At 48.4% G+C, this 12,362-nt stretch overlaps 1 protein-coding gene across 12 annotated transcripts in view; it reads right to left on the reverse strand.

The window, feature by feature from the left end:
• Positions 1-12,362, reverse strand: part of SHISAL1 (shisa like 1) — a gene marked incomplete at its 3' end in the record, with an annotated part of 176,696 nt that overhangs the window by 70,461 nt on the left and 93,873 nt on the right. Inside the window, exons 1-2 of one of the 12 annotated variants that reach the window (XM_082223332.1) lie at positions 11,576-11,784; positions 7,614-7,782 (exon numbers count right to left, since the gene is read on the reverse strand). The exons of 1 other annotated variant lie outside the window; for it this stretch is intronic. Of the gene's footprint in view, positions 1-4,960; positions 4,984-7,613; positions 7,783-8,548; positions 8,783-8,840; positions 8,856-10,415; positions 10,512-11,575; positions 11,803-12,362 lie in introns of those variants that run through there. 10 more of the 12 variants (XM_082223339.1, XM_082223329.1, XM_082223330.1 and 7 more) reach the window with 10 other exon arrangements.

Genomic DNA, 12,362 nt, shown 5'->3' on the forward strand with positions numbered 1-12,362 from the left:
TGTACTATGGTGTGTATTTTTCCTTTTCTATATCGCAAACTGTTTTGTGATTCTTGGATGAAGGGCGGTATAGAAAATTAATAAATAATATTTTTATAAATAGCTGAGCAGCAATATGAGCATCCCAGTCTGAAACTCTAACCACCCCCCACACTGGCACAGCTATGCCACCCAGGAATTGGCAGAACCAGAACTTCCAGCAGCATTGGCTATCTTTGCAGACCAACTTGAGAGGCCTTTCCAGTGAATTCATTAGGACAATTATGAGTGTACGCTCTTATAAATAAACATATTTTGTTTACTCTTTGCATAGTTCTTTTATCAACCATTAAATTGGAGAATGCTGATGAAAAAGAATTGTTCGAGTGGGCTTTGCTTGCGATAAGGCAGGGGATTTGATGAATAATCAGGATTTCCCCCCTCACTTTTAAATTATGGTTTATTTCATGCACCTACCACCTTGACATATATAAACAAAAGTTTGGAAAGCATTGTTTATTTATATGCCACCCTTCAATAATAAAATATTTCTGAGTCCTTTACAAATAAATCAATAAATTATAGAATAAAATGCACAACAAGCATAACTATTTTTTAACATAAAGACACCTAACAGCTAAAAGCAATGTAACATAGCAGAGATAAAATTAAGAGTTAGAAGGCCTGAGAATAGGTCTTCACGTGGTGAGCCTTCCTGGAGTGCCTTCTGAAGAGACCTGGAGGAGGGTGTCAAAGGATGATCTCTGTGCAGCGGCGTAGCGTGGGTTATCAGCACCCGGGGCAAGGCAAGTAATTTGCGCCCCCTAACCCGGGGCAAGGCAATTAATTTGCGCCCCCTAACCCGGGGCAAGGCAAGTACAGTAATTTACTCTCCCAAGCAGCAGCAGCGAGGCTTCTCTTTCCCCCGCGCTCTCCTGGAGCTGCCTCTTTTCATTCCTTACCGCAGCGTTTCCTGGCTGCTCCCCCCCCTTCCCCTCTCTCTCCTCCTCGCTCTGCTTGCCTTGCCTTGCCCTGCCCTGCCTGAGGGCGCCCTGAGGAGACTCCGCTCTCCTTTTTGACCAGGCGAGGTGGAAAAGTCTCTTCCCGCCCCCTCGCCAGACTCGGCTCACTACCCAGGCGGCCAGTGGAGAGAGAGCCGCAATTACCATAAAGCTCCTCTCCCTCCGCTCGCCAAGCTGTCAAAGCCCCGGCAGCAGCGGCAAAGGCAGCAGCAGGCGCAGCCAGACCCCAGCCAGCCCGCCCGCCCGTCCGCCCGGCTTCCTCTCCTTTTTTTGCCCGCGGCAGAAGGCTTCGCTCTCCCCCTTCCGCGACCTCCTCGCCAAGCCGCGGATTTTAGTAGGGGCAGAGAGCTGCTAGTGCGAGCGCGCCCCCTGCCCATGTTGCGCCCGGTGCGGCTGGCACCCCTGGCACCCCCCACGCTACGCCACTGTCTCTGTGAGCAGAAAAAGCTCACCAATCATCACTTGAACATTTGGCTTCCCCTCCCCTATTGCAATTTTTTTGGGGGGGCATTTATTCTTCCTCCAAAAGGGGGTGGAAGGAAAGCAAATGCAGTAAGGCAGGGATACCCAATTGGATACCCTCCAGAGATTGTTGGGCTCCCCCTCTCAACAGACCCAACCTTCATGCTAAAGGTCAGGGATCCTAGATCTATACCTATACCTCTATCTATATCCTAGATCTAGCTCTATACCGCGCCAAGCCATTAGTCCATCTAGCTGGGCAATGGCTACATTAACTGGCAGCAGATCTCAAGTATTTCTGGCAAGGGTCCTACCAGCTCTTTCTGGCGATGCCAGGGACTAAACCTGGGACCTTCTGCATAAGAAGCAGACGTTCCTCCTCTTTCCTGGGCCAGAGAAGGCTGGAGGCAATTGTTTTAGATTTCAAACCAAATTCTGATCCTGTTGACTTCTGGCATGTTTAAACTATGGTTTGAGAACAAGCCAGGATCTGAAGCCATGGTTTGATCCTGGCTTGTTCTCACTAACTTTAGTTGAAACAGGCGATAGGGCTCAGAGTTCAGATGTCATGGTGAACCATGGTGAGTTTTTTAAAGTGGAAGCTTTCAATCCCCTCCTTTGATGTGGGGAGAGTCAGAGTGTTTGAGCCTGAGGTTCATATATACGGAGGTAAGCCATAGTTTCCTGTTAGTTTGAAATGGGTCAATGCAAGATGCTAGCAAAGATCAGCACTTTATTAGAAACTTGCATAATCCTGTACGGATTCATTGCATTTTGGATCTCATTTGAGAGGATGAATGAGCTTTGAGGGAAGATTACAGAATGCCCCCAAGGCATTTTTGAAGTAATATATTATGTTTGTGGTATTGACAGTTCTAGTTCAGTTGGACAAATGGGTCTTTCCTCTTGCAACACCAGCAAAAAAAGAAAGGAAATGAAAAACATTTAGTGGGGAGAGATAGGCGAGGGGTGGGAACTACTCTGCTTCTCAAGAGTGCTGCAGGTGCCAGTGCCGAATACTTGCTGCACAGAGTATAGTCATTTCCCAAAGCTAGTTTATAACACAAGCTTTTTTAAAAAAAATTACACCACACTGGAAACAGAAATATTTAGATATGCCATCTCCTGCCATAAATGAGAGGCTCACTGCAGAAAATCTGAATGGAAAGTCTGCCTTAGAGCAGTGTTTTTCAACCACTGTTCCGCGGCACACTAGTGTGCCGCGAGATGTTGCCTGGTGTGCCGTGGGAAAAATTGAAAAATTCGAAAGATTTTTTTTTTAAAAAAGGCAAATTTTCGCCCACTAGGCAGGCGCCGGACTATGTCCACCCTATTTTCCATCCATCCTGGGTGGGGATCAGATCGGATGGGATCGGATGAGAGCGGACAGGCAGTCCGCTCTCATCCGATTCCCCATAGAGAGCAGCGGGGCTCTGACATCTCCCTCTCTGCACACAGTGGTGGTGTGCCTCGTGATTTTTTTCATGAAACAAGTGTGCCTTTGCCCAAAAAAGGTTGAAAAACACTGCCTTAGAGACTGTGTTTGCATTGTGGCACCTGTTTTACTGGCCCCTTCCTTATACAAAACCAGCAAAAGCTCCTGATGTGACACATAATTGGAAAGGTAAAGGAACCCCTGACAGTTAAGTCCCGTCGCAAACGACTCTGGGGTTGCGGTGCTCATCTCGCTTTACTGGCCAAGGGAGATGGCGTTTGTCTGCTCCACAGACAGTTTTTCTAAGCCGCTTCTGTTGAAACCAGAGCAGTGCATGGAAACGCCATTTACCTTCCCGCTGGAGCGGTACCTATTTATCTACTTGCACTGCTTGCTTTCGAACTGCCAGGTTGGCAGGAGCTGGGACTGAACAACGGGAGCTCACCCCGTCGTGGGGATTCAAACTGCCGACCTTTTGATCGGCAAGCCCAAGGCTCAGTGATTTAGCCACAGCACCACCCAGGTCCCTAATAATGGGAAAATATTCACCTAAAAATTTCTATATGCCAAGGGTCCTATTAAGGAAAAAATGAAAGAAGCAGCTTCTAAGCCAGGTGCACATGAAAAGTGTGTTTTATTTGGCCCAGCCCCTTTTTAGGGAATAATGGTGCACTATGAAAAATGAAATTCTATATATGCATCTGAATAATTTCAGTGAAAGAACTTTAAAAAACAACCACAACCTACACACCTCAAATCACTGTGATTCTAAACAGCAAGAAACCTATAGAATGGAACAAACTTCGAAGAAAAAAATAGTATTAACAAGAACATTCAAAGCATTTACATCCAGAAGTTGGTCCTTCTATTTGCAGTAGTGTTTACTCCCAGGTAAATGTGCATACGATTGCAACCTAAACTAGAATGTGCAGGGCAATCCTAAACATGTCTACTTAGAAGGCAGAATTCAATGGCACTTACTCTTGCATAAGTGGGGTTAGGATTGCAGCCTTTGCTCTGCGTTTGTGTCATTTGTAAACCATTTTTAGATTACATTTGTTACATAATATGGGTTTCTTTCATCCCTAAAATTATTCAAGTGGAGATTTGTAAAAGAGTAGTGCTCCTGATGGATCCTAATGAACTCCAGATTCCTAGAGTCCTTTGGAGGACAAGACTTTGTCAGTTGTGTACACTGTGCCTTCTCTCTTGCAGGCTGCTGCGAAAACACAGAAAGAGCTAGAGAAAGAGATGCTATGCCTAAATTCCACATCAATTTTTTCCTTAATTAGCATACATTTTCCCAGGAAAAGCCAGCTGAGATGTTCACAGGCTCTAGGTGTTAATTTATTACCCATCCCTTTGGCCCCTGGCCATGCCCAGGGCTTCACTCACTACTTAATTAGCTAATGGAACTTTCCTGCCAGCTGACCAAAGCACACCTGGGGCTTAAGGTGGGGACATCACGTAACAGAAAGGTGTACAGATGAATGAGGTGCCATGGCCAACCAACAATCCCCTCCCCCGCTAAACACACACAGACGCGCCACAGTAGCAGGATTTAAAGCATTTTTCTTCCAGGCTTTGCAAGAAGGAAGATTTTTCTTTTGCTCCTACCTGAAAGCCAAATATCTTTTGTAATGTAAATTAACATTTTAATTGCTTTTATATCGGAATGCAATTATGTTCTGAAAAGTAATTCTGTGCAAACAACAAGCCTTTATGCTCACTTGTCTTAATGATTTCATTAGCAAATTTGTTCCATTTAGAAATCCAAAAGATATATTTTCTTCAGTGCCATTACTTAAAGCTTCACTAAAGCCTGCAACTCTCAAGCCACTCAAGGACAATAAACTTAGGCTGATTTGGAGTGGAAAGAGGTTGACTGCCGGACAAACCACAAACATTTTATATTCATGCAAAGTGGTTGTCTAAGAGCATTTTCACAGATCACTTGCAAATGTATGAATGTTCTATGAACATGCATGACCAAAAGCAGAAGGGAGTACTTTTTTAAAAGGATTTTAAATACAAGCCAAGGTAGAGTTTGCATGAGACTCACCTATGTCATGTCATAATCCCTTCCCGCAATAAGGCAATGAAACTTTCATAGTCCAGGTTCACACATGAAACTACAGCATGGCTAAGATCAGAAAGACAACAACAAACCATGGCTTATTTTTCCAAGAAGGATGCTGGGCCAGGTCTGCATATACTGCTAAATCATTTATGAATGAAGATTTTTTAAATAAATGAAAGAAAACCATGGTATAATGTTACATCTGAATCAGGCCATTTACCAGAAGAGAAATGGGTGGGATTGGGGGGGGGCGTCTTCAGAGCCACAAAACACCATCAACAACAAAGGTGTGTGGGCAGGTAAGCTATGAAATCTGTTCAGCAGCAATGAACTTTTTTGAACTTAGATGGATGTTTGGTTTAACTTGCATCAGTCCTCCGATTATTGCAACTATAGTCAAAGACTCAAGGGGTCCAAAAGAGATTTGCACGTGAAAGTGCTAGAAATGAGTTGTTAAGTACACCAATCTCAGTTCACTATGCATCCACTCAGTCCCATTCTGAACTCTCCACTGTGGTTTGGTAAGCCATGTTGCAGAAATTCAAGCCTCACAGTTCACCCTGGGAACTGACATATCGCCTTCACTGCATGTTTGCATGAACTTGAGTTTACTGGAAGAGTAATTTTCAAACCCAAGGCCTACTGCTCTCATTTATTAATAGGGATGAGGAAGGAATACCGTAACTTTAATGTAGACCCAACTGATCCTATCTGGGCAGATCATGACCAGGATCGGATAGGAGTTCTGTATCCACAGTCAAGTGGATTTCCTTATGATGGAGTCTCAGGGCTGCACTTTTGTTTCTAAATTTCCTTTTTAAAACCTTCAGGGAAGTCTTCTAGCTACCCAGGTGGTTTCTTGAAGCCGTGTGTTTTGAACAGAGCAGAGGAGCAAGTCACCCCAGAAGCAATGGGACTTGGCGATGTTCTGCAACTGTCAGAGGAAACTGTACCGCAAAAACACAGCTGCCTCCATGTAAACGCTGGATCCACATGGAAATGGGATGGAGCAGACTTAGTCCCACCCCCTTGTAGAACCAGACTGGACATGAATGGTTTTTACACTTAAGTACATAATGGTCAGGGGTCCCTTTACCCTTTACCTACATTGGGTTACTGCATTTTTCTCCTCTGAAGATAAGCTGCCAGTCATGAAAACTAAACAGAACCCCACCCTGCTCATTTTAAGCCTAAAAGCCAACTGCAGTCAATGGCCATCCCTCTTCATGAGCTGCTGGTGGCCTTCCAGAGGCAGGTGGCTGACCTCTGCTGGAAAGATTAATCTTGGCTGATCCAGCAAGGCTATTCTTAAACCAGTGTGGTGTAGTGGAAGGATGTCAGACTAGGACCTGGAAGACCACGGGACCTACTCAGCCACAAAGTTCAATGGGTAATCTTGGATCAGTCGCCTTCTCTCAGCCTAATTTTCCTCACAGTCTTGGTGCGAGGGTGAAATGGGGAAGCAGGGTGGGAGAGAAACCATGTGAGCCACTTGGGCTGCTTTGGAGGAAAGGGAAATAGAAACAAAACAAATAAATAAGTTTTTCTGCTGAGAATCTAGAGCCTATTCTAACTAGGCCTTCCATGTCAGAATGGACACTGAGAGAAGATGCTTGTCTGAATCCCCACCAGGAATTGAGAGATACGAGCAAATGCGTTCTTTTCCTTGGTTGCAAATCCACCCTGTTCCACACATCCACTCTGTTGCTCAACTCACAAATTCACTCTGTTATTCAACTGCAAAATAAAAAAAAAAATCCTCCCAGTATCACCTTAGAGGCCAACTGAGTTTGTTATTGGTATGAGCTTTCGTGTGCATGCACACTTCTTCAGAGACACACTGCAAAGTCGGGCAAAAATCAAAGGTGTCCATTTAAGTGCTTTAATAGCATTCGGGTCTCCCCACGCCCAATTCAGTTAACCTGCATTGCCACCATCTATAAGTGATGTTTTGCCCAATTATCTGATGTCCCCCTCTCCTTTCTGCTAGTGCTGGAGAAGCCCCTTCCCCACCCTGCCAAGCCCAAATAGTGTCCCACAGTGCCCTCCAGGTAGACTCAGGTGCAAATTCATAGTGTCCTAGTCCACCCCTTCACTTTCACCATCCCTACTCCAAGGTGCACACCAGAGCAAATGGCAAACAGGCAAGAAGTTTTTTAATCTCTCTTCTCAACTTTGTGCAAGATCACTAAACAGCCAAACACATCTTCATTTCACCCACACAGATTGAAATGTATGCACAGTGCTGGCAAGCTCACCCTCACCTTTCTTCTCTCTACACAAATGGAAGGAAAAAAAGATACACAGGAGATGTGTCAGAGGGACAGGAAGGGACATTTGCTTTTAAGCAGGATAATAATGGTCCCCCATTCTTCTGTGCAACTATGAATACTGAGCCTAGCCAGAATGATAACCAGAACAATCTTAGGGGTCACATCGTCATGGAAACAAGTTTCCACTAATGAGCTCTCCAAGAAACCAGTGATTAAAAACGGCAAACATTGACTCATAACACAAATGTACAAGGAGCAGTCAAAAAAAATGTTTTAAACATTGCAAACAAGCATGCTAACCTTTCCCCTAGAATAATAATAATAATAATAATAATAATAATAATAATAATACAGCGACATACCTGGCTCACTTCCTTCTTTTTTAGTTTCTTCAGCTGCATGCTCTCCCCACACCCAAGAATGAGGCAGGTAAGCTGACACCAGAAGTTTCCTAGGACAGCTGAAAAACCGATGTCCAGAAACACAGAACAAATCTTCTCTAGCGCCTTGTTTTCTAGTCAGTGGTTCTTTCTAACAGAAGAAGAGAAAAGAGACACTCCTTGTCTATTTCTGATTGTGGCAATGCTGCCAAAATCTGTTTTAGGACCAAAACAGGCAAAATGTGGTGAAATACATACTCTGTTCGCCTTGACATTTTCTTCCCTGTTTTAAACTTAGGCCACTTCCAGATTGTTGCCAGTTTGCAAGTGGGATGCAATCATATTTAGGTTGTGTAATTAAAGTAGATTTGTTCACTCTTGCACAACAAACCTACTTCTAAAAAGGGACAGGAATTTTTTGCAGTAAGGAAAGCAAAGGGAAATCTTCTGGAAAGTGTGGTATAGCAATTGTTTGATACAACACCGTATAACCTTGCTGCAAACACATCAGACTAAACGCTCAGTAGGCAGATCTGGAAGCAATGCCCTGGAGGAAGAAAACAGGTGGAGAAAAACTCCCTTTTATCAGATGTTCAATTCTTCTGCCACACTTTTCAATCATCCCACTGAAGTTACTATTAGCCTCACAGTAGAAAACACGCTGTTTTATGCAGCAGAGTTAACAGGAGCTTGACGGCAGATTGCGGTCAAGGCATGGAAACAAGGGTTGAACTCTCCGTATCCCTACTCTAATCAAATAGTGTAGCCCTCACAACTCACAAACAAAAACCTCCACCAAATCTAATCAGAGGCGACAACAACGACAGATCTGGTTCCATAAACACTGAAATCAAAGCATTTTCAAATCCAAGTCTTATTGAAACTGGCCATCAGGTGAAGCCACCAAGAAATTTTACCTCCAACAATGAGCCAGCAAATTTGCTATCTCAGTTTTGAATGCACTGCAGTCTGCAAGGTTAAGTGAGGTATATTCCACAGAGTCCTCCAGGAGGGAGAGAGAGACTGGTATCTGGTAGCAATATCCCAGTTAAGAAAGCTGGCTAGAGGACCACAGCATGGCAGCCATCAGGTAGAGAGAATCCTGGAATTGGAATCTTCAAAAACCCGCTGAATCGGAAGCATGAACAGAAGTATAATCCTATGCATGTTTAATCTGACTCAAGTCTCTCTATGCTCAATGTGGCTTACTTCATGATCATCGTATTTTGGAAGGCAGTCTGGGTAGCCATGATATTTCAGCCTAACCTTCTCCACTGAGAGTGAAGGTTACCCATCTTCCTCTTCTCATATATGACTCACCTCCCTATACAGCTGTGAATCCAATTAGATGTGATGTGGCACCTTAGAAGAATCTTTTTCCTTGGATGGGGGGAGTCCTGTGAGATCAGGACAATTTGTGTCAGAGCTGCAGTGCATAGGAAAGGGGTACACCCTCCCCTATACAACACTGCCCTGATCCAAGTCGTCCCCCCATCCAAGCCCCCCCACAAAAAACCCTATTGGCCATGGAAGGGAATATTAAGGGTGATGCCAGGATCTCCCCCATCTTGTCTACTTTTTGAACTCCTTTTCCCATCTCTGATATACTGTTTCTCTTCCACCTCTCCACCACCACTTCCCCTGAAAGCAAGAGGTGCTCTCTTAGAGAAAACAAATACATGAAACGATTAAAATAAAATGTTCCAGGATCGTTCTACTCAACAAACCAGGGGAAATTGTTTGATTGGGATTAAACAACAAACAAAACACCCCAGCCATCTCTCTCAGAAGTGTTGTATTATTTTACAAACAGAGAGAAGCCAGTGCGTATATATAATGGAGAGTTATATTGATGTCAACTAGTGATCAGGAAAACCAAGAAGTTGATCTGGCTTCCAAAACATCACAGCACCACCTCCCTGTAAAAACATCATTTCCTCCAGCCTTCGCCAACCCTGGCATAATTTGGACTACAGCTTCTACCAGTCTCAGCTCCCACATTTGTGAGGTCTGAAACTCCTGCAGGGTACCAGGCTGGCAAAGCCCGATCTACCTGATATTACCCTGGCAGAAGGCCACAGTGCCCAAGCTCCCGGGATCCTTCCTAGCGTTATCCAACTGCCCAGCTAAGAGGTGAACCAATGAGCACAAAGGCAAACCTTGCCATTTGCAGCCATGATCCCCAAATCCTCCTCTCTTCCTCAGTTGCACTGGGGACATTTATTTCCAATCTTTACTTTGAAGCGCATTCAAGATGCACAGATGTTTCGTACAATTCAAATAACTTCAACGCCCAATGCTTTCCTCCCCCTGTGGCCCCAGCTGGCTGGGGCTGATGGGAGTTGTAGGGCAAGCCATCTGGGAGGCCACAGGGGGAGGATGGCTGCTGCTTGTGTCTGGGTTCAGGCTGTTGTACCCTGCCCCACAAACCGCCTGCCCAAACAAAATCTCTGACTAAGGACAGGGGTGTCCCAAGATATTTTGGTACCCGAGGTGGAAACCAAAACGGCACCACCCTCCCTGCCAGGGAAGACGGGGTGACTGAAGATCTACATCAGGAACAAGCATAAAATAAAGATCTACATGGTGATCCTCTGCAGTGGCGTAGCGTGGGGGGTGCAGGGGGGGGCGGCCACACCGGGCACAACATCTGGGGGTTAGGGTTAGGGGGTGCAAATCCACGGGTTAGGGGGCGCAAATTACTTGCCTTGCCCCGGGTGCTGACAACCCACTGACCCTCTGGCCCTGTGGATCCTGCCTCCTGAAGCAGTTGTTCCACCTTACCTAATGGGCAGGCAGGCCCTGCCTTAGGGGCAGCCCAGTTTCCAAAGAAGCTGCCACCCTCGCAATCCCCTTTTCGCCCGCTAGTCCATCTGCGCGCCCTCTCCGCCCTCCGACTTCTGCCCCGCGCCCCGCCACGCAAAACCGAGTGGGCCGCCGCCTTCTGGCCAGCGAAACTTCGCCCTCGCCTCGAACAGCATCGAAGCGAAGCCGCGCAAGCGCTAAGATGCCCCCGGAACCTCCTCGATCCTGGACGGGGGGGAGCGGAGCCGGCCTGGTCTCAAGGGGGATCCCGCGCTCCTCTTCGGGTGGAGCCTGGGGCGCTCGCTTCCCGCCTCGGAAACCCGAAGCCCCGTCTCCCCAGCAAGGGTTGGCGCACGCATAGGAACGCACGGGAGCTGCGCAGAGCATCTCCCTGCGCCCGGGGCGCGCGCGCTTGGCGTGTTCTTGTTGTTTTTAAAAAGAGACGCGCGAGCGATCCAGAAGCGGAGGCCAGAAAGAGGCAAGCCTTCCTTGCGCGGAGTAAAGTTGGATTCAGTTGCTTCCGTTTGCCAACCAAAGCAGCAAACTCACCGGGAACCGGAGCGTGGTCGAGGGACGTAGAGCCACGCAAAACCAGAATCGCGCCGTGGGCGCCCGTTTGGGGAACGTTTGCATTGGATTACCGCGCACCTGAACAGGTGACGCTTGGAAGACCCCCGCGCTGACTCGTTTCCAGCCTGATCCTTCCTTGGAAGCCAGTCCCATCGAGGTCAATAGGCTTCCTCGGAGGAGGCGGCACCGCTCTGCGCGCTTGCCCCGGAGCGAGTCCATTCGGGTCTCAAGCCAGACTTTACATCCGAGTAAACCCGCCCAGGTGCACCGAGAAGTAAAAGGTATGTCCACGATCGCCAGCTTCGGAGGAAGAGGGCTGCCTGGCAAGAGCGGGTATCGGAGCTCACGGCGTCCGGAGCAGCTCGGTCCCCGCGCGGCACCCTCCGCGCCCGAAGTTGGCCGCGTGGCTGGGAAGCGCCGAGGCTCCGGAGAGCGGAGCCCCCGTTGCAGAAGCGACTCGATCGGCTCCTTTTGCTCGGAAGGGAGCTCCGGAGAGCAGCTTCCCGGCGCCTCGGGGACGGGGAGGAAGCGAGGAGGGAGCCGGGGTGGCGAAGGGGCGCCTCACTCACCTGCCAGGCGAGCGGCTCCCCGCGGGGAAAGGGCTGGAGCCGAGAGCGCCATCGCCCCGGGCAGCGCCGGGCGCCCTCCTTCCTGGCTTGCCGCTTCCCGGGGCGCGGATCAGGGAGCGCCCCACATCCTGGCCGGGCGAGGGCTGCGCTTCTTGCCCGCTCCTCCGCCGGGCTGGGCTCCGGCTCCGGGGAGGGAGGGAGGGAGGAGGGCGGCGGCGGCGGCGAAGAGCAGGCGGGCGGGCTCGCTGGCGCCTGCTCGCAGGTCGACCCCGCCGGCGCGCTTAAGAAGCGGCGGAGGGGGCGCAGCCGCGCCGCGCGCCCTGCGCAGGGCTGGCGAGGCGCGAGCAGCTCCTCCCCGGCAGAGGTCGGCGGGGCGAGGTCGGAAGGAGCTGAACTCAACGGGGCGCCAAGCAGCGGGCGGCGTCACGGGGGGGGGGAATCCTCCCGGCGGAACCCCGCGCGATCCGTTGCTGAGGAAGCGCGGGCAGGATCGGGCTGCGCTCCCAGCCTGTTTACTCGCGAGCAAGCCCCACTGCCTTCGATGGGACGCGCCGTCTACTAGCAAGCATTGCTTCTTCTAGGTAGTAAGTCCCACCGAACTCATGTTGGGCTTTCCAGTAGCCTCTGGTTTTCTGGGCTATTGCAAAAGCCCTGCAGTCACACACTCATTCCCAAGCAGGTGTGCGTCGAAATTTGCTGTTTCATAGAATCCTCTCCTAGGCAAAAGAGCACTGAAGAGAAAGAGAAAGGCTACAGTCAAAGCACCAAGGGATTCAGTGGCGTAGCG

This window comes from Podarcis vaucheri, assembly GCF_965113315.1.
Source record: "Podarcis vaucheri genome assembly, chromosome: 5".
NCBI classification, from domain to species: Eukaryota; Metazoa; Chordata; class Lepidosauria; order Squamata; family Lacertidae; genus Podarcis; species Podarcis vaucheri.